At 39.6% G+C, this 25,093-nt stretch overlaps 1 protein-coding gene and 1 long non-coding RNA gene across 18 annotated transcripts in view; one reads left to right on the forward strand and one right to left on the reverse strand.

Annotated features, from left to right (window-relative positions):
• The window catches only part of LOC116039680 (potassium voltage-gated channel subfamily KQT member 5-like), a 181,489-nt gene that overhangs the window by 25,774 nt on the left and 130,622 nt on the right, over window positions 1-25,093 (forward strand). The gene's annotated exons all lie outside the window — the stretch shown is intronic.
• On the reverse strand, window positions 9,281-24,963 carry LOC116039694. Its single transcript, XR_004102486.2, has 3 exons — window positions 24,724-24,963; window positions 17,131-17,134; window positions 9,281-9,308 (listed from the first exon to the last, which is right to left on the reverse strand). It is a non-coding gene; the product is annotated as an uncharacterized LOC116039694 (long non-coding RNA).

Consider the following 25,093-nt stretch of genomic DNA (forward strand, 5'->3'; position numbering starts at 1 on the left):
TCTTCTGAAGAGTCCATGTTTTTTTAAACCTCCGTGTCCTTCTTGGCTACAAGTAACTGTGTGGAGGAGGGGTGGCTGTGGTATGCGATCATGGAAGGCTTGTATCATGTGGACTCGACGATTAGAATTCCTCATGGGGGAGATAGAAACTATGCACCATAGCTTTAAGAAACCATCAGTATGATTTATTTTCCCTGATTCACACATGCTACATTAGCCTACAACGTTTTGGCAGGATCATAAAGATTTATTTTCGAATGCATGGTGCTGGATCCACAACAGAGCAACAATGCGTTAAAACCACTCTTCTATTGCTGGGGCAGTGGCTATAATTTGGAAACGGAATAGCCACTACACCCACCTTTATCCCCAAAGATGGGATATTATTCATGTGCAGTGATAAATGAAATGTAGGTTAACACTGAATGAGTATTCTTGTTTATTATTATATGTGTATCGTTAGTCTTTTGTAGAACCAAACCTATAACGGGTTGGTGTTATGTAACTCTTGTGTTTAATGTGTTAATTTGGTACCCCTAAAAATTGCATGTGGCCCCAGCCTGGCCCCTACATTTGAAATGGTCTGGAGCAATGCTAATCTCTCAGAGTGTGTAGCGTGTAGGGCTGGACGATTAATTGAAGACTAGTCTATATCCACGACGTTTCTCTTCCGGGATTGCTCTGTTGCCAACAAATTTTGCCCGATTTCACTCATTTAGGCCGGATGTCCGTTTCCTTGGACTTCCTTTGTGTTGGCATTTTAAACTCCGGTGGATTTCTGAGGACTATGGTTAACTGCTCCTCAGATCTCTGCAGGGTAAATCCAAATTATGCAGAAAAGACGTCTTTATTTCAAGCAATGTGTGCTTTGATTTCAATTGTTCCCAAAGTTTCAGTAAATAACCATAAACAGTTCAGTGTTTTTCCTTCAATTATTTTCACAAATAACAAAGATTAGATAGGCACTCTTTCATTTGAAAAAAATATCCTATCTTTAATAGTTGAGCATAGTTACAGTTCAAACCTTGTCAGTAAACAAAAAAAACCCAAAACAAAATAATTTTTCATTAATCGAGGTAAAATGTTCAATTGATTGTGATTTTGATTTTAGGGTTACATCATCCAGGCCTAGTAGTGTGTTTCTTCTGTGTCATTCTCAATCAGCGTCTCATAGACTGTAAGGAAGGATGGGGCCACAGGGGCCAACATTATATACAGTACAATATCTCCACTGTGCTGTACTTAACTCTAAAATGCCAGGGGGGCGAGGGAGAGGGGGGTTGGATTTTGGGAATCAAGCTGAGCAGGAACACAGAACAGCTGCTTGTTGGAATAACAGAGTTGCTGAAATGATTGCACCACATGGGTCATATTACTGCAGCCCGGGCTTTTAATAGGCTAGCTTGACTGCAGAGACAACAGATTAGTATGGAGTACAGTAGCCTGATCACATATCATAGATGAAAGCGTTTTGAAAGGTGTGTTGACAGAAGAATATATCGCCCTTAGTGTGTTCTTTTGTAAAGGTGCATTGTAAGCTGAGAGGCTTTCGACGAAGCACTTTTCCAGACATGTTTTTTTCCTCTAAGATATTTCCTAGTTTAGAAGTATGTGCTGTACTTTGATGTATATTGATAGTTCATTGATGAAATCCTCTGGGTTTCAGCTCTCTGTTGGAATCTCCATCAGACTGGCTTGTCACAGCGATTGAGTCATGCTCCTGCTCCACTGGAGCTCCGTTGTACATATGGCTACTGAGGTTTTTGGAAAAATATTTGTCAAAGTAATTTATATTTTAGCCTGGCTGCGGCAGTGAGGATTGTGAAGTAGAATTATTGCTCTTGGCAGTTTGCAGGGAGATGGAAAACCACAGGTCGTTATTGGTTTTATAGGGGAATTAAATGTATTTTAATAAGAGATTTTATTCATAACTTATATTTAGATCTAATCCTCAAACTATAAGTGCGTATTTGCTCTCTACAGCTCCCTTTCGGTGGCTCGGCGAGGCTTTATCTGTTTTTTTCTTCTTTGCGGAAAATTTAATTTAAAGACACAGCCAGTTGTTAAGCACACACTCAGCTCTAACCAATTTCCTGTTGTGATTAAGCAGAAGTGTACTATGTAAATACCCCTAAACCACAGGCATTTCCATTTATGAAGTAAATCATAAGTAACTGTTAGAGATCTGCCTGTCTAAATAGAGCATTTTTCTGCACTCTTATTGTACTTCTCTCTATCTTTGCCACCTGTCTACTATTCCATTGTGTTTGGTGTTGCTTCCTGTGTGTGTGTGTGTGTGTGTGTGTGTGTGTGTGTGCGCGTGTGTGTGTGTGTGTTGAATATTCCTCTGATAGTTTGACTGGTGGTGCATTACCACCTGTGACAGCCAAGTGGCAAACAAAATCCCTTTTACTTTTATTTGGTGGACTGCAGATGGGATGCAGAGACTGAGCTAGGACAACCGTGGCCGCGACTTATTTATCTCGTTCCCAGTCATTAATAACGCGTGGCCATGAGTTATTTATCTCTTTCCTGCGCATTAATAACACGTGGCCACGACTTATGTATCTCATTCCCACGCATTAATAACACGTGGCCACGACTTAGTTATCTCTTTCCCCTGCCTTAATAACGCATGGCCATGACTTAACGATTCCTCGAATAACTCGAATAATTCGATTACAAAAAATCCTCGAAGCAAAATTCTTTGCCTCAAAGCTTCGTTAAATCAATGTAATTAAGGTTGTACGGCTCACTGTGTTTCCGCACGGAGGATAATTACTAGCGCACACAACAGGTTGACGCTTCTGTGGACACAAGACGTTTATATACTGTCTATGCACAAGACTGACGGCCCAGATTACAAATGAACGAAGACGAAAATAGCGAGGGTCTAAGAGAAGAGACAGGCGAGAGAAAACTACAGAAAGTTTTGGATCATTTAAAGCTGCAAACATGCTACTACATCATCTCTGTAGAAAACATCCAGTGTAATCATCCATTCCATGGAGCGAACCCGACACAAGGTAATAAACGTCTGCTGCTCTTCTCCACCGCTGTTTTACACAACTAGCCTACAGCATGCTACTCTGCAAATAGCCATGTTTTACCAACAAGCTAAAACGAGAGCTGTCGGTTTGTAGTCTAACTGTTTATTAGTTTGCAACTAATCTTTGGAAACTTAGCTGCTGCCGGAGACAAACCGGCTCCTCCCCCCAGCATGGCCACTTAATATGCACGTGAATGACGTCATCATGCCGGTGATGTCTGCATTCTTTATTCTTTCTCCTCACTGTGTATTAGCCTTCTGAAAATGTGTCCCCCAGAACAGTGTAGTTGAATGGACCTGCTGTAAGCTTTGTACCGTCACATTTACCCTCTGGTTAGTGAACAGCTCTTTTGCATATCCAGTGCAAAGAGCCAGAGGCAAGAAGGGGAAGGGGGTGAAAAATATTAACATTTGGGCCACCAAAAATGTACTTGGAATTTGGCAATAAAAAATGTTGCTTTTTCAAAAAAACCTGTCTTTTGTATATATACAAATGACAGGTTTCCTTTTTTTTAGTACACAGCAATAATAAATATTTACTATTGCTGTTTACTAAGTATCTCTTATCCGATTACTCGATTAATCGATGGGATAATCGGTAGTATAGTCGATTACTAAAATAATTGATAGCTGCAGCCCTAGTTATCTCATTCCCGCTCATTAATAACATGTGGCCACAAGTTATTTATCTCGTTCCCCTGCCTTAATAACGCTAATAATCCAGGGGCACAATAATATATTTTTTTTATCTGTGATCCTTCAGGGGCTCCGTAGATGCCAAGGTTTTCAAAGATACCAAATATGTCAGGCTGAATTTTTGGACACTTGGAATATTTCCACTTGATGGAATTTTACCGCCATAACAAATGAAAGAATCTTGAATATTACACCCAGTGTTAACATCATAATTACGATTAAGATCAGGACCAAAATGTTCCGAGTATAAATCTATTACTGTCAGACTGTGTGGATAGATTATTTTTCTAACTTTAAAGTTACCTATGGGGATGTTAAAGGGTTGAGTTTAGTTTCCTCAAAGGTCTCTCTAGAAAAGCTAGACATGTCTTTTTCAATGTATTGTCCTAACGTTCCTGACATTTAAAGGATCTCTGTGCTGTCATCAGCAAAGACGCTGTGGGGCTTCTCCATGACACCTTTGCACGCAACCATTGGGAATTTTTTAACATCACCCAAAGTAAGGTTGTTAATTTTCAGTCTTTCACTTTTCAGAAATCAGCTTGTTGACCCTTTGTTGTAACTTTTTAACAAACAGTGGTGTGTGTGTGTTCGTCGGGCAACAAATATGGTCAGCATGCCCTTTATGTAACATCATGTGCTGTCAGATGTGAAGTGTCAGAGGTAAAGTCTTTACTGAACCAAAACATAGCATCTTCACACGTCTATTCTGGTTGTAGAATGGCCGTTTGCCCTTTGAAAAACACCCATTGAGCCAAATGAAACCTTCACACAGTGGAAAATAAAAAGAAAGCTCCCTCCCAGCTGGCATGTATTAAAATCCCACATCGTCCTAGTTCTTTCTTTCGAGATCTATTTTTGTTGTTTTTGTTTCTAATTGAGTCAATTTTTTTCCTGGCCTTGTTTTGACGTGGGATTACAGAGGACTTGCAGGGTAAGGTTGTTTTGACCAGTTCTGTTCCTTTTTTAACTTGGCTTAACTTGTTGTTTTGCCTCCTACATTCATGCTTGGAGCCAGTGTCTTGTGTTAGTGTGAATTTAATGTTTTCTTTACAATAGTGAATACACACTGAATGGTTTCTACCCAGCTGTTAAGAATTAATGGTTATCATATCACATTTACAAGTATTTATATACTCTATCCAATTTGGCATAGACATGATATTGATTTTCTGTTGGCACTATGCATGTATGCCTGCATTGACTCATGTTCCAACTTTGGAACCACATAGCTTCCCTCATTACTGGATACTGTTAGGTATACTAATAAAATGCCTGATAAAAGCAAATGTGAAAGTGATTACAGCTTCCAAAAAAACCCCACAGTAGTCAGCCTGGAGATGGTTTACAAATAGTACTTTTATTTTGTTGCTTGCAAGATTAAGGCACACATTTGATAGAGAGATTGTGGCATTATGTTTGTTTGATTATTTACCAGACCATTTTGTTTAACATATAATAAATAATAAATAAAAAAATATATATATATAACTGTTCTTTAAATGATTGTCCAACTAATGTTCCTATTGTTATTTGAAAGCTAATCTAAACGCAGTATTGGTAGTAGTGGCTGTTTTTCTTAATCCTCTATGATGGTAAACTGAAAGTCTCTCAGGGTTTGGACTGTTGGTCTGACGAAACAAACTATTTGAGGTTGTCACTTTGGGCTCTGATGGGTGCTTTTCACTATTTTCTGATATTTGTTAGGCCACAATTTAAATTGATTGAATAAAAAAAAAAATGTTTGTGGCAGCCCTGTGTAGTTGTATATTTGCAGGTTATTTCACTGACAGTCAATTAATGGAATGAAGTGAAATATTTCATTTTTTAAAAGATCTAAGCAGTTTCTAGCCTTAGCAAACAGTAAACCATACCGTCTCGGTCACAATGAATATATTCTTTCAACCTGAGAGACTCTGTAATCCTGTATCTTGGCGTCTGTCTGGCTACTCATGAATAGAAGAATATAATGACTTTTGAACAGATTGCACTGCTTATGCATATATTGTCACTCATGTTCTCTGTCTCGTTCTCTCTCTCTGTGCACCTGGATAAACGTTAATGCATGCCAAGCAGCTTCCACGTCAACTATCTGCTGCTTCATCCTGAAAGGCCCCTGATCCTTGGCCTTATGCTTCGTCTGCTTGGACCACCAACCTGTCTGCCTTCCCTCCAGGGCTTCCGGCCAGCGACCTTTACTTTGTACACTAAACTGAACATGCTTGGGCCATTCAATGCAAGGTTCAGCCTTTCTATCATCAGATCAAGCTCAGAATCCCCACAGAACTGTAGAGAAAGAGCTGAGATCAAACATTTGACCAGTGCATTACATTTTACATTACATGTCATTTAGCTGACGCTTTTATCCAAAGCGACTTACAAATGCTATATATCAGAGGTCGCACACCTCTGGAGCAACTAGGGGTTAAGTGTCTTGCTCAGGGACACATTGCTCAGGGATTGATGTATCGCAGTGGGAATCGAACCCAGATCTCCCACACCAAAGGCATGTGTGATATCCACTGCGCCATCACCACCTCGTGCAGTGCACGATCAAAACAAAACAACGATACAGTGGTTCCCAACCTTTTTTTTTGTCACAGCCATATCAGATAAGTACCCCTTCACCACCCTGTCATGTTCAATTGATTTTACACTGGAAAGAAACGGCACAGACCAGCATGGAAAACATGCTGGTGAAGCTGGTCTACCAGCATGGTATCATTAATTATTCTGGTCAACAGGCTATTAAAGCTGGATTACCATTTAAGTGCATTGCTTTGTACTTACTTATGCAGCCAGTACTAAATGGCCATTGTAGTTGCAGAAGAACAGAAATACAAGATAACTGCAGGAGAAATTAGGTTAGAGATGTCAAAGTGTAGTAAGTAGATGTAGAAAGTAAATTAATTTATTGTAAATACTTTGTCTGAGATACAACACATATAATTATCTCCATACAAATGCATTTACATACATCATTATTCACATAATTCAAATTATTATCCACCTTGCTAACTGACATGTAATATGAGCCTCTATCTTTTCTGGCCTTTCTGGCAATATGGCTTGTCACAGTCAGCAGCAGTACAACACATTATATTATATAACAGTACATATAAGTTTCCTAAAATTATCTGCTGTGAAAAAGTTGCATAAGTTGCAGTAACATTTATTTTGGGAAACAGTTTATCATTGTCAGTTACAACATCAGTAGCAGCTCTTAAGGCCCCTTTACACTGAGTGCATTTAGCTAACTATTTATTCATGACTTTTAGCTAACTCTTTCAACTGTTTAATTCACGAGTTTTAGCTACTGTAACTATTTCAACTGTTTTTTCATGATCATGGTAACTAACTCTTTCAACTGTTTATTCATGACTTTTAGCTAACTATTTCAACTGGTTATTCATGACTTTTAGCTAACTATTTCAACTGGTTATTCATTATTTCAACTGTTTTTATATCACTTTTAGCTAACTCTTAACTGTTAATTCATGACTTTTAGCTAAATATTTTAACTGTTTATTCATGACTTTTAGCTAACAACTGTTAGTTAATTGACCTGCTGACTTCTCTGCTAGCTTGCTAACTTCATGCACTCTCAGACTCAACACGTAGTGTTCAGGTGTAACAGTAGACTCAATATATATTGATACATTTTTTAATCAAATTGTAATTTAAATAGTTTTAATTATTTCTTTCTTTTTGCTTTGTTTTTCACCCCTGGTTGGGAATCACTGCACTAATGGATCTAGTCAGGTCAGGCAGTTAGACTCCGTTTTCTATCCATGACTGGGCTATCGGCAGAACAACTTTCACTCCAGTGAACAGCTGCTGTTTGCCCCTTTTAATCACAGGCAGCTGAACACCCACCAGACCACTAATGAATAAAATTGCATCATATCATGCCCTCCCCCACTGTAACTTAATGATGCTCTGTGCTCTATCACACACTTACTGTATCCTTTTTAACTGGGCCCACCCACTGTTCTTACAGGCGTTTACAAGGATTGAAGCACCGTATCTTTGTGGGCAAGTGTCTAGAAGACTTGTCTGTCATGGGCGATTCGAGCTGTAAAACTACCACAGAGAGCTGTTAAATGCACTGTTTTACACACTGTTTTCCTCTTACATGTATTACATGCCTCCAGACTTGCTTTCTCTACAGTTAACTAATTTGCTGTTGTAAACTTTTACATTGTTATTGTGTCTGCTGTTTCTTCAGAACTCAGAGGTTTGGTTAGAAAATGGGAGAGAAAACGTGTCTGAGTGTTTGTATTGTAATGCTGGTTCCTTCGTTAGAGCACACATGTGAAGCAGGACTCAATACAATGGAACCCATCAGAGAGAAAATGCTTTGTCTATCATGGTGCTGTAAACAATGTAAAGTTACATGCATATTGGTTTATCTCTAATTAAGCTGGGACACAGAGGACTAGTTACAAACAGCCCTCATATGTGATCACGCAGGCAGCAGTTTTTCAGATTTTCTCTTGGAGAAGGCACGTTCTCAATTTGAGAGCAACATTGACAGGAAATACTAGCTAAGGAACAATCATAATGACTATAAAGTGAGAAATGTGAGAAATTTAATGAAGCAGATCTTCAGTCTTTAACACTACAGAACAACAGTCCTGGTGTGGTCATTAATAATAGGGGGTAAATAAAAATGTTTTCACTCTGTTGTTAGAACACACTACACACAGGCCTGAAATACACACACATGCTCAGGTCCTATACATGCACAAATGGAAAGATGTCAGAGACTGCTGGAAAGGCGCCCCGAGCAGTTGGGCGTTCGGTGCCTTGCTCAAGAGCACCTTGGCAGTGCCCAGGAGGTGAACTGGCACCTCTCCAGCTACCAGTCCACACTCCGTACTTTAGTCCGTACGGCAACTTGACAAGCGACCCTCCAGTTCCCAACCCAACTCCCCACGGACTGAGCCATTGCCAACCCCCAAATTTTTATTTAATATTTTTAATATATGAAAAATATTAAAGGCAGGAATCCGTGAGGAGCTCGGAGTAGAGCTGCTGCTCCTTCGCGTCGAAAGGAGCCAGTTGAGGTGGTTCGGGCATGTGGTAAGGATGCCCCCTGGGCGCCTCCCTAGGGAGGTGTTCCAGGCACGTCCAGCTGGGAGGAGGCCTTGGGGAAGACCCAGGACTAGGTGGAGGGATTATATCTCCAACCTGGCCTGGGAACGCCTCGGGATCCCCCAGTCGGAGCTGGTTAATGTGGCTCGGGAAAGGGAAGTTTGGGGTCCCCTGCTGGAGCTGCTCCCCCCGCGACCCGTTACCGGATAAGCGGAAGAAGATGGATGGATGGAATATATGAAAAATAAATATTAATTTTACATACCAGTCACAAATCACACAAACTAGAATGCAGAAATATCAAAAAGGTCAAATCTCAACACCTGACTATGGCTCTGCACTCTAAACATACTTAAAAGCCCTATGGTAACATATGAATATGTTTATTTAACTCATAAATAAAACCTCAACCCCTCAATTTATTCATAGACAAACTGAAACCTATAGTACACTGTACATTTACTGCCTCTTGACAACTTTATTGCTATTTCCCTCTCTGCTCCCATCACCAACACCTGCTACAGTACCATCTGCTCTGAGCGCATCCACGTCTCTCTCTCTCTCTCTCTCTCTCTCTCTCTCTCTCTCTCTCTCTCTCTCTCTCTCTCTCTCTCTCTCTCTCTCTCTCTCTCTCTCTCTCTCAATTTCAATTTCAATTTCAATTTCAATTTCATGTTGCTTTACTGGCATGACAAAAAATACATCTGTGTTGCCAAAGCATAAAAACAAACAAACAATAACAAGGAGGAAATACATCAGATATAATAATACAAGTAAACAGGATAATTATGATATAAATACAGATACTAAACAAATTATATGCATGTCCCTCAAAGGGTACGTTGAAACAATAATATATATATTAGGGATGTCAAAATAACGCGTTCATTTCGATTAATTAATCTGAGAAAAAATAACGCGTTAAAAAAAATAACGCAGATTAATCCATTCCATATTGGCGTTTGACCCGGAGCTAGTTCTAGCCACCATTTGACTGTAAAATGAAGGAGGGAGACGCCTGGATCATTAATTGGAACATTTACTTGTAAAAATCTGATGCCACTGATATGTCTGCGCTTCTCTCTGATGCTCTGAAACAGACATTACAGGTAACACAAACACCGCTGCACATGACGCTAGTTAACACTATACTCGACAGCAGCTAATGTTAGCCTACCGCTAGCTAGTAGCTGGATTAAACACGGTTAAAATGCTGACAGCTAACGCTAAACGGTGTAAAGTTTGACTGTGTTTTACTGTAGAGGATTCAACACCAGGATGTAACAATCATTGACATATGGTAACAATCTGCAGCTAATGTCGGAAAAACAACACAGACGGTGCGTTCAATGAAACTGGTAAACTACAGCCTCGTGGTGCATTTTAAGTTATTGTAAATGTCCTTTTCCCATCTGTTGGTTGTTTTTGTCGTTCAACAGCAATTTACTAGTGAAATAAGTTATTGTTATTGTTATAATATTATATATATTATTATTAAATCACTTAATTTTGACCATTTGGCCTTAGCAATAAACAAGCCGGTCTTTAATGTCACCGACTGTTGTTTAGTACCCTTTTTTTTTTTCTTTTCTTTTTTTACTTTCTTAAAAAGTATCGGTTCAGGCACCGTTAATTATGTATGCGATTAATTTCGATTAATTAATCACAGAGTATGTAATTAATTAGATTATAATATATATTTTATTTATTTATTTTAATCGATTGACAGCCCTAATATATATATATATAAAAATCTAATAAATAAAAGAATAGAGAAATAAAAATGATAATATATATAATTCTCTATTTCTTTTGCCTTGTATTGTGGCAGGAGAAGACATATTTAGCTGCTAGCCATGCCGTGCTTTTATCTTCCCCTAATAAAAAAGGAAGCTTTTTGTCCTCAGTGTAGGTAGTGAAGCCTCGTATATGTTTTTCAAGTTTTTGGAAATATTTGGTTCTTAAGTCTTCATATTTGGGACATGTACATAGGAAATGTAATTCTGTTTTGATATCCTGGTGGCAGTGTGTACAGACTTGTTCCTCTCTTGGTCTCCACACTTTTAAATGTCGACCTCTTTCAATTTTCTCATTTTTTTAACTCATGGTCACTGACTCTGTATTTTGTTAAAATTCATATTTCTTTTGGATTTTTTTGTTTTGAGATATTCGGCCAATTGGATATCTCTGTTCAGGGATTGATAACAGAGGAGTTTGTGTTGTATTTTATTTTCATTTTGCCATTGTTCTGTATACTCGTCTTTTAATTTAGTTTCAGATCTTTTGATTGAAGACTGAGGATTGTGTCTGTGGCGGCTCTGAGGCTCAGTGTACCTGTCTCTCTCTCTCTCTCTCTCTCTCTCGATGTTGGTATCATGAAATGTGAGACCTGGGGCTGCAGATTGTTCCAACATCGCTGCTAGTTCATTGATGTAAATGTTATACAGTGTTGGCCTCAGACTACATCCCTGTCACACTCCACGCCCTGTTTGACGAATTCTGTTCTTTTGGAGCCAATTTTTACTGCACATTTATTTTCCATGTACAGTGATTTAATAGTGTCATAGACTTTACCCCCTATACCGCTTTCAATAAGTTTATAAAAAAGCCCATCATGCCAAGTCAAATGCTTTTTTAAAGTCTATAAAACATGCAAATATTTTCCCATTTTTAATTCTGGTGTACTTTTTAATAAGGGTGTGCAGAGTGTAAATGTGGTCTGACGTACGATATTTCAGTAAAAGCCAATTTGATTTTTACTTAAGACATTGTGCTTGGTAAGGAAGGACAGTATTCTGGCATTAATAATACTGCAGAAAACCTTCCCTGGACTACTGTTCACACAAATGCCTCTGTAATTGTTAGGGTCCAATCTGTCGCCATTTTTGAAAATAGGGGTGATGAGTCCATGGTTCCAGATCTCAGGGAAATAACCAGACTCCAAAACAAGGTTGAACAGCTTGTGGAGGGTTGCCTGCAGTGTAGGGCTACTGTGCTTTAGCATCTCAGGGCAGATGCTGTACACTCCACAAGTCTTTCCAGCCTTTAGAGCCTGCAGTTGGCTCTGTATTTGTATTAGTGTTATTTCTGTATCTAGGGGGTTTTGATAGTTTTTCACTTTTTCTTCTAACTGGTGAAGATTTTCAACTACTGAGTGTTGTTGGGGGGTGATTGCACTATAATCAATATTGTTATACAAAAATTAAAGTGATTTTTTTTCTAGATCAAAACATTTTGTATTGTTAATTTATCTTTAGTTTGTCTTGGACTGAATTTATTCCACAAATTCCAGAAGAAGTTTTGGTCAATGACTTCTTCTATTTTGTTAAGTTCTTCAGATCTGTAAAGCTCTTTTTTCTTATTGATTAGTATTTTGTAGTATTTTAGTGCCTGATGGTATTGGACCCGTATTTGACTCATGGGGTTCTCTGTATTTTGGGTAGATGGTTAGTCTTAGTTGTTTTCTAGCATAAACACATTCATTATCATACCATTTTTCTTTTGAAGGTTTGTGTTTTGTTATTTTGTGATTATAGTTAATTATTTTGAGATTTGATTTTGTAGCTAATTCATCAAATATATTGTTTAAATGCTGTGTAGCCATTTACAACCCCCCTATCCCCCTGTAAATAATCAAAATTGGCCAGTGCAACGCCCCCACGAAACCTATTATAATTTCCTTTAAATAAATAAACACATTTGCACCATAACTTAATGCAGAAAAGGCATAAATTGTTGCAGAACATTTCACCAAATTGCAGGAAAAGAAGTGTTTGACATGTTCAGAATTTCAATTTTGCTCAAAAGTGGAGATCTCAACCCCCCAATGTTAAACCCAAAGTTACGCCCTTGCTTCATCTACATTTTCCTGATGATACTTACATATTTTTACTTAAGTAACATTTTCTATGCAGGACTTTTACTTGTAACAGAGTATTTTGTACCAGTGTGGTATTAGTACTTTTACTTAAGTAAAGGATCTGAATACTTAAGTCCAAACCACGATTTTTTATTTTTTTTTTATCTTAATAAGTCGTTTTGGTGCATAAACTTAACTGTCTTTGCCCCACGACTAGGGTTGGGTATCGTTTGGGTTTTTTCTGATACCGGTGCTAAAACTATACTTTTAAAGCGGTGCCGGTGCCTAAACGGTGCCTGAACGGTGCCTGAACGGTGCCTGAACCGATACTTAAAAAAAATAGGGTAATAGGGATTAGGGTATTTTACAATAACTTTGAATGCATCACGAGGCTTACTAGTTTCAAGTGAGTCTGTGTTGTTTTTCCGACAACGGCAGCTGCACACTGCTTAATGTCCTGCTGTTGGAATCCTTTACAGTGAAATACAGTCACACTTTACACTGTTTAGCTGTCAGCATTTTAACCGTGTTTAATCCAGCTGCTAGCTAACGGTAGGCTAACGTTACCTGCTGTCAAGTGAAGTGTTAACTAGCGTCAGGTGCAGCGATGCTCCTGTTGCCTCTAATGTCTGTTTCAGAGCATCAGAGAGCAGTGCAGAAGGCATTTATGAGGCACCGAAATCTGCATTGCAATTCGGTCCGGTAGATACCCGTCGCACCGGGTATCGGTACCCAACCCTACCCACGACGCTCACTTTTTGTCGGCTAAACTCAACTAGCAACGGCCTCTGAAACAACGGTCCCCTCACGGTGCTCTGTAGCTAGCTTCCAGTGACCTTTTGTAGGCAAAATGTAACAGTAAAGGCCGCTAAACTTAACTGTCATCACCTACTTTGAATGTAAAGATAGGAACTTGTGTAATGTTGTAAATCTTTTCATTTTATTAGGTAAGTTCCATATTCACAAAGCTAAATTGTCTAAATCGATGCAATGTTTTAAATTATCCTTAATTGGAATTGATATGCTGTACTTTGAGTCTTTTTAAATTGACAACTAAGAATGGCATTTCAATAACTAATATCTACTCAGAACTATTTAATTAAGAACACTTGCTATCACCCGTTTTAGTGAAGTTTGTAAGTCTGTCACCTTTTCATTGATTTATTTTTTGTTTAAATTATTATTTATTTGATTTTTATATATCATATGTATTTGTATATGTACAATGTATGTTTACAAACTGAGATGACTGACTGTTTGTAAATTGAATTCTAAAAAAAAATTATAATCATAGGATATCATAGATAGATGACTTTATTACAGTAATCCCCAGCGGGGAAATTAAGATGTCATTGCAGCCAGGTACCTTTTAAAAATGGTCACAATACAATACTATTAATACAGTACAATACAATATGATAGAGTCACAATACAATACAATACAACACAAATGCACTTTTAGAGGGATACAAATACAAATAGAGTGGGAATAGATAAGGTGCAGAGAGTACATAATATCATATGAATTGTTGTGCATAAGTTTTCGTAAGATACCATGCGAAACCGTTCATGAGAATGCGTTGCATTGCATGAAAATGCGTCCACATACTGAACCAGGATCATACATGTATTGGAGCATTATTGCCCTGAGTAAACCTCACAGGAAGAACTTCCTCTCTAGCTCCATACGAATCCTGCCATGGATTGTTCGTGTTGTCAGACATTTCCCGCTTACTATAGAACTAACCCTTATCTTTACCTTCTGCAATATAAAGACGGACAGTCGGACACAATAGACCTCTTTGTCGCAATGCAGACAGGAATGCTGACATTTTCTCAGTTCGCTGTGTAATACGAAAACGCTGGAAGTAGAAAAAAACAAGAGGCAAGCAAAAAGTGTACATGTTCTTATCATATCCTTAGTATAGAATGAAGGAGTGGATCATTATGAGAGAGTGATTTATGGGATTTGAATGTGAAAGGCAGCTGCCTGTGTTGGCACTTGGCAGGCCACTTAGCCTTCATCTCTTCTCCCACACATTCACTGTCACGCTTTAAATCTGACCCCATCAGCTGTTTCACACCCTGTACTGCATTAACACACACACACACACACACACACACACACACACACACACACACACACACACACAAAAATATATCAATACATGAACACAAATACTTACCCAATGACCTCTCAAGCCTACACCCACCAGGCACACAAACACTTACAGCCCACACATCATCCAATCCATATGCACATCCATCTATCCATTCATCCATCTGTTCACACACACTACACAACCTATATGCATCCACTCTGCGTGTGCGTGTGTTTGTGTGTGTGTGTGTGTGTGTGTGTGTGTGTGTGTGTCACCCGGTCAGCTCTCATATGACTGACAGTGGCGTTCTACATATTGGGCCTTTGAACTAATTTTATAAATATCCATATGACGGATGATGACCTGGGAGTCCAGGTACCTAACTAACTCATCCCCCATAATCCCCCTGTCCTTGAAGATTGAGAGGTGTGGGATTTCAGCAGCGATAAACAAGGTTGAATTCATGTTTTCACTTGCTTTTTAGAGCTTTTTACAGCCTGACGAATCTGAAGTGTGACAGAGGAGCATAAAAACAAACAGCGTTCTCTTCACCTTTCTGTTGATTTAGAAACAGAAATGTTCAGTAAACAATTGAAATTGGGCATGTTATTCCAGGTCCTAAATTGGAAGGTGCGAAACCATTCTGTGCATCAACATTTTATAATGTTTTTATTGATTTCACAGGAAAGGTTACAATAAACATGAAGGGCTTACTTTTTTACATTTTCACCCCAACCCCAGGTCCCACATAGAGTTTGCAAGTATAACAGTGGGAATTATTTGTACAATCACATACTATGTCTGTACACATAATTGCAATAAGATGGTTTATCAGTGTTTTAAACCCCCAACGTCTCCTTCCAGGCAGCGCTGCCTGGAAGGCACTAGGATTTGGCAATGGTTATGGTTATGCTTATGGTTATGGTTATGGTTATGGTTAGGGTTAGGTGCCTTGAAGTCAACGGTCGCAGCGCTGCCTGGAAGGAGACGTTGGGGGCTTAAAACACCATCGAGCAATAAGATGAATATGTAGGCCACATGTACGCACATATGTAACGGGTACACATACAGAAGAAACAATAAATAAAATATAAGTAAATTAATAAAAATTAAACGGGGAGAAAAAACTAAAACAAAAAACAAGGAAAATGAAACTAGGAATCCCATTCTTGTCGTTTAAGCGCAGCGGCAGTGGTACACCAACAAGGAGTGCAAATTGGTGGCACTACAGATCATATATCATTTGAAATTATTTAAACCTTGTGTTGTCCTCAGGTCAAATTTGACCCGTTTTTCAAAGTTTCTATATAAAAAAATAAGGGTTTCTTTCAACTAAATTGCCCAAAAATAACATGGCTAGTTCCATACACGAAACAGCCTGTAATGCATCAACATACGTTCCTCTGATCTTTTTAGCTATTATAATTCATAATTTCTGGGTTTTTTAACAAAAAAATGAGGCAATAATATGGTAATTTAATAATTTAATATGAATTAGGTTTATTGACCATGAATTCCAAAAAGAAGTGTAACACTAGTGGTGAAGTTGGCCAAGAAGATGTAACACAGAATTGGGTGATAATTTATACTTTATAAAACTGGCAAAACAGACCGGGTCAATTTTGACATTGGCTGATGGGAGGACAACACAATGGTTAAAAGATTAGGTGTTAAGGTAAAGGCAGATGCAACATTTTGACTGATTTCATTAGGTTTCCTTATGAAAATAATGCACTAGGGAGCTTCTTGAAATGATTTGGGACTTGAACTGGAGGCTGCTGGACAGGATGGCAAACCGAAGCATCCCTTCTGTCATTGTGCTATTTTAATACCTCGGCTGCCTAGTTTCTAGTTATGCCTCCTCTATGTAATCCTCCGGTGGTGGGATAATATACTGTATTTCTCTCCTTTTTGATGCGCGGAGCACATATTTACATTTTTTTTTTACGACGTAATCATTTCATAAGCAGGCTGAATATAACAAACCACAGCTCTCAATAGTGAATACACAAAAGCTGAATTTGTCAGAGAAGTCTTTGTGTTGCAGACTTATGGTGCATCTCGCAGGCTTCATGCAGAGAGAGAGAGAGAAAGAAAGAAAGAGAAATGCAAAGAGATAGAGAGACACATATACAACCTTAATTAGAAGCCTAATTACATAGGGGAATGGGATGCTAGGGGAGAAAAGAGGAAGGGATGGAGGAGGTGAAGAGGAGGTGGTGGTGGTGGTGGGGGGGGATTCATGCTTCAGAATCTCACACACACACACACACACACACACACACACACACACACACACACACACACACACACACACACACACACACACACCTCGTCATGTGCACCATGTGACCTGCCAGGGGACCAAAACACAGCAGCTGCACAGGCTTTTCAACGCTTGAGTCAACCCCTCAAGAACGGTGAAGGCCGTCTCAAAAATCTTATTTCTGTCCCGAGGAGCGAGCATCGAGGAGGGATCATTGAGGAGCTATAGGCGAGGATACGCGAGAGCAGCCTTCCCGGAAGCCGTGCAGTTGTAGGAGTTTCTAACTTCACCTAAACAGCCGGCGTATTCATGTGACGCTTCAGAGGAAAGGACGTCTCATCACTCTAAAACACAATTTGCTCGTTGCCTCTCTCCTCCCGTGCCTCCTCGGTGGGAGGGACTAAGACGCGAGGAAGGAAGGCAAGTGGAGGACTTGAGGAGGCAATTTAAGGGTTATGAGATGCAGCCTGTGTTCTTTCTGCCATGGATTCTGTACCTGTTAGGCAAACAATCCTATCACGTTAGTGCTGCGCAATCAATCAAGTTTTTTTTTAACCGTGATTACGATTTCCGCTCCTAGTGATCACATAAACAATGTGATTGAGAGAAACGATCATTTTGCACGTTACATTTTGCAAGTAAACTCTTATTTTGTCTTGTGATCTGATGGGGATTTCAAAAAGTTCAAACGGGAAAAGTACTGAGGGAAATGTCACAGTCCAAGGTATTTTCACTTTTTTTTATTTTTTTATTTCAATAAATAAACATCTTTCCAAAAGTCAATGAGTAACCATGTTAAATAATCGAGAATTCAATATTGAGCAAAAATAATAAAGTAATTAGGATTTTTTCCATAGTTGAGCAGCGCTAACGATTGTTCTGTGGTTCGTATCTATCATCTACTTTCTTGACCTGTGTGTTGATTCTGGAAGCAGTGGCAAGATCTCGGGGAGAACAAAGCGACACGAAGCAGAGTTCAGTTCACAGTGTTCTAAAGGTTTAATGAGACACACAAGGATACATACATTTTCTAACAATCGCGCCATTCACTTGGATGACGTGAGAGTAGATGGGTAAGAAAGAGGTTGTGTAAATATCTAGCGTTAGCAAAAGAAAATAGTAATACATTATATAAATATATCTTTTCATCCATCCACACGACGTTCACTACACGTTCAAATGAGGCCACGCCCTTTTAGGAGACAGGAAGTGTGTACCGTTTCATACCATTGGCGCTGCTTGAAATCCTCTTTAGTGTAGAGGATCTTTGATTAAAGCTGTCACTGCTGCAGGTTTCCAGCCCCCCCATATCCATCCCTTCCCTCTCTCTTACTCTCCTCTTAATTGCACAGTCAAGCTATTTTCCCAAAGCAGTCATCTCTTAATTATTAACATTAGGTTAATGGAAGCCTCGGGTCTCGAGCCTCAAAAGGCTGACATATCATCATCGTTCCCCTATCTGTCAGCGGTAGCTCCGAACATGTCGCAGCTGTGAACATGCTGACGTGTCTGCAGCTGAAACATTGCTGAGGACACTACAGTAGGGCTGATATAACTGCCCCATACAGTACCTGAGGGGGGAGATTAGATGGAGGGATTGCAATTCGTAACTGCTTCCAGCATATGCTAGCTGCCAATGCGGTCAATAAGTAAGATGACCTTCTTCATAGGTCTGTAACAGTTATTACATAATTGTCTAATCTTTTACATAATCACAGTTTCTTTGTTTAACCGCAATGAATTGCTAACATTAACTAACTATTAACTTAAGGCTTTTGACTGGTAATTGTTGATTTTGTTTTAGATATGCCAAATTGTAATTATAGAAGTTATTATTCGTCAGACTATATATTTTTATTATTTCAATTGTTAGTTGTTGGCACTTGACCCTAAACACGTTCATAGCAACAAAAATGACGAGGGGGGGATACAGTTAGAAAAGATGTTTTATGATAATACAAAGGTGTTGTTTACTTCATAGGCTGTGTACCTGTGTTATTACATTATCTGGGTCACATGACAGTGATATAAACAAAAGATGTATCCTGGAATTCATTTACAACTTTAATTTGTTTTAAAAAGTAATAAATAAATATATATTTTTTTTTTTTTGACTGAAAGAGACTTTATAATGAAATGACTCCAAACAAAAGTTGCAGTGATTGTGAATACAACAACTTGAACAGCAATAAATGGACAGCTTAAGAAATGATTACAAAAATATGAGTGCAATTCCCAAATTCAAATTCCAAACTAAAAACCTTGAATTTATATCAAACTGTCAATCAGTTTGTAATTTGGGTGCAACACAGTTCGTAGCACATTGAGTGAAATTATAGCCGGTGCTATACTCAATCTTTATCCAATTTTGAGCCAATAACATGTGATTATTTGTGTGTTTTGTGTCTCATTTGTTTAGTTTTTTTTTACCGGAATATGATAAAGATGCACTTAAGGTATTTAATACACTGAAACACACATACACTGACAAATAACAAACCCACACACGCGCCTATAGAAACCGCTGCCTCTCTCCTCTGGCTTACAACATGCCAAGGAATGCCAAGTTACCTCTGTATAGAAGCACAACAATGGAGGATTATTTTGTTTTCCGGAAATGTGTTTCCATTTGTGTCTAACGAGGTGTTGAATGATCGCCCCCTCCCTGTCTTTGTGTGCCGCTGCGACTGACAGCCAGAGCTATACGGCTGCTTGGCTGAAAGCTTCAGTCTCTGTTGCAGCGCACACACGAGGCTCTAAAATAGGAAGTGCATTTAGCAGTAGAAGTAGAAGTACTATTTTTTCCCCAACACTTTTGAACACTGTTATCCCTTGGCTAGAACTGCTCAGGCAGACTTACTGGTGAATCAGGATTACATTGCATTATTTCTTTGCACCTGTAGGAGACATGTTAAGCTTTTAACATTTCAAACACTTGAGCCTTATTTGCATGGGACCAGTATTACCAGGGGACTCATGTGATTTAGAAATTACCACGTCGGTGATTTAGAAATATGGTTGGTAATTTACGGGAGAATTTGTACTTGACAAATTATAGACGTGGCAGATTTGCAAAGGATTTAAACCCTATTCGCACAGAATTAGTATCATCTGGGGGCATCATGTATTTAGAAATAACCCCCCCCCCCCACACACACACACACACACACACATTTAAGTTTTGTGTGGCACATTCGCACGGGATAAGTGAAGCCCGCTTTTAGGGCGTTTTCACACCTACCTCATTTGGTCCGGACTTTCGGACTTTTCATTTTGATCCGAACCAAAATTACAGGTGTGAAACCACCCCCGGACCACGGTCCGGATCAAAAGACCAAATTTTGGTCCGATAAAAAGAGTTGGTCTCGGTCTGGACCAAACTGAACCATGGTCCGGTTCGTTTATAGTGTGAAAGCATTTTTTGGATGGTTCGGACTTTCGGACCAAATTCAAGAAGCTCCGGCAGGCTCTCCTTGTGTTACAAGACCGGGGAAGCTCCTTTAAGGAATAGCTCGGTGCTTAGTGTGTAGGCTACATGAGAGAGTGTGTGACGGTGAATGTGCTCAGAGCAGACAGCTGTCTTCTATCAGAGCAGAGAATACATCAGCAGTTTATTTGTTAAGTGGTAGTAAATGTACAGTGTAGGTTTCTGTTTGTCTCTGAGTAAATGCTCCAGAAAGAAAGTTCCCGTGTCTTGCTTCTCAACATCATAACAAAACAAAAAGAGCCGCGGCAGTAGGGGAGAGCAGCAGTCAGTTGAAAAAACTCCGACACAGAGAGAGGATACGAGAGGACGGGGAAGTCCGTCTACAAACCAATCAATTATAAGTATCTGGAGACGCAGCTCACATATGTGATGACGGCAGAACGTAGTTTTGTCACGTATAGATCTTTAGTGCGCTTGCATAACTGCAGTGTGAAACCAAAACTTACCAGATCAAATGTATACATTGTAACAAAAACCTGAATGAACCTTGGTCCGGACCTTGGTTCGATCTTTCAGATGTGAAAACACCCTTACTCAAATTTACTGACTTATCTGTACCACAAGAGTTGGGTACCCGGAGGTGCGAGGAGGACGGCCAGAGTGAGGCCACCACACCGCACCGCACTTGGGTCAGGGTTCCGTATCTTTTTGGGCCAGGACCGGTCGAGGTTACCAGAGGCGCGGCGGCGGCACCCACACAGCATCACCGTCAGCCCTCGGACGAAGCCGCTGGCAGCGAGTGGACTCGGGGACGGAGGTTCCGGTCGGGCAGTGGTCCAGACTACGTTGGCCATGAAAGGCGGGCGTCGGCAGCACCCCGCGATGCCATATGCATCATCACAAGAGGGATAAAAAGGCGCACAGGAAACATAAACCTTGAAAACATGTTGATTCGCACTGGACTAATATTATCACAGGACCTCGTGTTCAGTGAAATATGGGTCATTTGCGGGGGAATTTTTACTTTATAAATTACAGACATGGCCGATTCACACGGGATTAAGATCACAGACAACCTCCGTAATTATTACAAATTACTAGAGGGCCCCAGGTAATAGAAGTCCCATGCGAATAGGTTTACACTGCAAAATGATTCATTATTATTAAGTCATTAAGTCTCACTCAGTCTACACTGCTGTTTGCTTAAAAGTGCTCTTTAATTTTTTTGCAGTGAATTTCATGCACTGGTGCATTTCAGATCTGTCATGGGGGATTAGACTGTGTTGAGCATTATCGTCCTCAGTAAATCTGGGAAAATGATTCCCACAGAGGAACTCAAACCAGTCAGCCACTAAGAGCCAGCCAGGACAGTTTAACTGTCTTCATAATCTTCATTATCGTTTGGTTCAGTCTGTTTGTTAGTTAGCAGGATAGTTATGGGCCAAGGAAGAACTCATAAGGTTTTGGTAAAGATAGTGCCACTGCTATTTATAAATCTATTTACTTTTGGCTCATAAAGATTCATTAAGAGAACTGCATATCATGTTCCGAGATGGTGCCAATTTATTCTAATAAAAGTTGCTCTCCCAGTGCATACACATACTCCAAAAAAGTTTATCTCTTCCTGGTTGTCTTCCATGTGCTGCTCACTGCTTACGCAGATTAAGTCCCACTGGCTTGCAACATTCCCTTTATACTTAGATAGCTTTTCTACGCTCCGTAAAAGTTATATAAGTAATATAAAATCATTATGGTTTAAAAATTCACAGCACAAAGAGTAATTGGCACACGGAGGATTAAAAAAACATGATGGACCCTTCAGAAAAGGTAATTATCTTCACTCAAGTTTCTGTGCGCGAAAGTCGCCGAACGACACAATCTTCTGAACATAGCCATACTGAGAAATACAGAGTTGTGTGGAGCTGATAGTCTTAATTAGCTTTGTAGCAACTCATTTGGCAATGGCTTGAATGGAACGGACGTTCATTAATATCAAAAAGTTACGCACTAAAGCTTTAAACATCTACAAATATTTCGTATTATCAAAATAACAAATTGCTTTGTGCTTTCCCCTGGCTGAGATCGATGCCATGCTCATTGTTGTTACTGCCTTACCGGTAAAGTGTTCTCAGGACAAATGACTGTGCCGATAGACGGGATTAGTGTTTGATATTACATCTAAACACCAGGGATAAAAGCAGCGACGCCTCTAGTTTCCTGCAGTATGATGTCACTGTCTGCCATGAATGGGCTGTCACCCTTCGGAAATACGATGTCATCCCAAACAACCACACATAAATGCATGTAAGGACACAGGTGGCAGAGCTAGTTTAGAGCCCCGGTTCCACGTTTACGTAATTCAAGTCTGGGTGGCTGTACATATTGATACCTGGACCTCACTGCAGGACATATGGAAATTATAAATGCTTGAAATGTGCTTTGGAGGCATTAAAGTCTCAGAACGACAGCTGTGATACACTGGGAAGCAACCGATTTTGACCAATAGCAAAAACGGACATGGAGGCATGAACGACATGCAACTAACAGCGCAAATAATTCAGCCCTCATGCTGCGATTTTTCTTTTCATCCTCATCACAAGTGTTCTCATCTCTCTCCGCTCCTTCCACCGCTCAGTAATTAGTAGTGTTCAGGAGGATGAGGGAGCAAAATGGAAGGTGTCGGTGAACGTGTGGCCGAGAGCAAAATAAATGCATTGTGTGTAGGCTACCACTCAGCAACATCTGGATTAGCTTCTAAATACAATTATTAACCTGATGAGCATAATATGAGCACTTTAAGTGCAGCCTCTGCACCCTTTCATCCTGCTTGATTAGACCAGAGAGAAGCACCATTGAATGCTCAAGGATAGATGCTGCTATCTGTCACACAACATCTGAAGTGCTAAAAAGACTATTTTACTCCTCCTGGTGTGCTGTTAGACCCCAGGTTGGATGGGTTTTCTGCCTTTCTATCCTGGCTTTACTAATAGCCTAACTGCTAAGCATACAACAGCTTAGACCGCATAACAGAAGAAAATTCACTGAACGTTCAAGTATCAAGCCGTAGCCAAAGAGGTGATTAGCTTAGCCTAGCAAAAAGAGTGGAGCAGGGAGAAACAGCTGTCCAACATTCAAATGTATGACCCATACACAAACAGAAATGTAAAAACAACAATTTGTGGTTTTAGGGGGAGTTATGTACTATTTCTTGGCATATTTCTTTTACTTAGCTTGGCTAGGCTAACTGTTTTCCCCTGCTTCACGTTATTATGCTGCAGTATTGCAAGCTAGGCTAACCACGTCCCAACCTCAGCTTCTTACTTAAAGGGATATTTCACCGCTGGAAAGCTGAATATATCTTTAAATTGGGTCACTTATGTTGTATAAATGTGAAAAAAAATTAAATTGGTGCCTTCTAGGCCGAGAAACGCCAGGAAATGTGTTTTTGGCTCATGTGGATGAAAGACACCAAATCCCAGAATGCACTTGCTTCGCTACTCTGAGTCCACTCCCAAGCCACGCCTACCGTTTACAGACAGACAGTAGGGATGGGCGATACCACACTTTTAGGATTCGATACGATACTGATACTTTTTCTTGCATTTTCATCGATACCGATACCGTTAATTTCTTATTGGCAATTTTTGTCAGTAAAAATATTATTACATTTAAGACAAATCACAAGACAAATACAGACCATTTATACAAAATGTATTATGGTCAATACATAATAAAATTAAAATTAAAATAAATAACATAAATATGAATGAAATAAATTAAATATGAACAAAAACATACATTTTCAGGCCCTTGGCTATGTCGCTGTCGGCTGTGTCGCACGTTGACGCTCATTCGCTCGTCTCCTGTCATGTGACATGGGCCAGCTCAATACGCCGCCAGGTACAGGGGTGTCCCGGCACATACTAATTTAAGGAAGTAATCTAAATCAGCTGAAGGTGATGCATACACCCCCAATTATTATTTTTTTAGTTTATATCGATATTTTTTTGAGGAAATCAATGCCAAATGAGTAGCGTGAGTATATCGATCTATCGATACCACAGGATCGATACGCCCATCCCTAACAGACAGACAGTGAGAGGGTCAACTCAATTCAACTGTTTTATTGTCATTTCAACCATATACACGAAACAACGTTTCACCGTGGCTCAAGTGGTTACACAATTCAAATATATAAAAACATTATATAAAAACGACATACGAAACACATTATATGCTCCATAAAGTTGAGCTAACACATACTAGCGTTAGCGCTTGGTAGGCTGTAAACAGAGTATAAACACAGCCGTAAATTTGCGTGGAATGTAGAATGGTCTCATCTAACAGTCACAAACTCCACCAGCGGTTAGCAGTTAGTTGGATACAAGCACCCCATTTCTGCAACAGTCCGTGTTAAAAAAGCCTGCCTCCACTAGCTAGTCTTACCCGGTGACAGAGCAGCACTGTTGTTCAGCCATGTTTCCACAACAACAAAAACACAGCAGTCTCTGAACTCGCGTTGGGAGTTTCGTTGAAGTTGGATGTAGTCCAGTTTGTTGTCCAAAGAGACACTTGCAAGCAGGATTGATGGGACAGG

This window comes from Sander lucioperca, chromosome 4 (genome assembly GCF_008315115.2).
Source record: "Sander lucioperca isolate FBNREF2018 chromosome 4, SLUC_FBN_1.2, whole genome shotgun sequence".
In the NCBI taxonomy this organism is placed as follows: Eukaryota; Metazoa; Chordata; class Actinopteri; order Perciformes; family Percidae; genus Sander; species Sander lucioperca.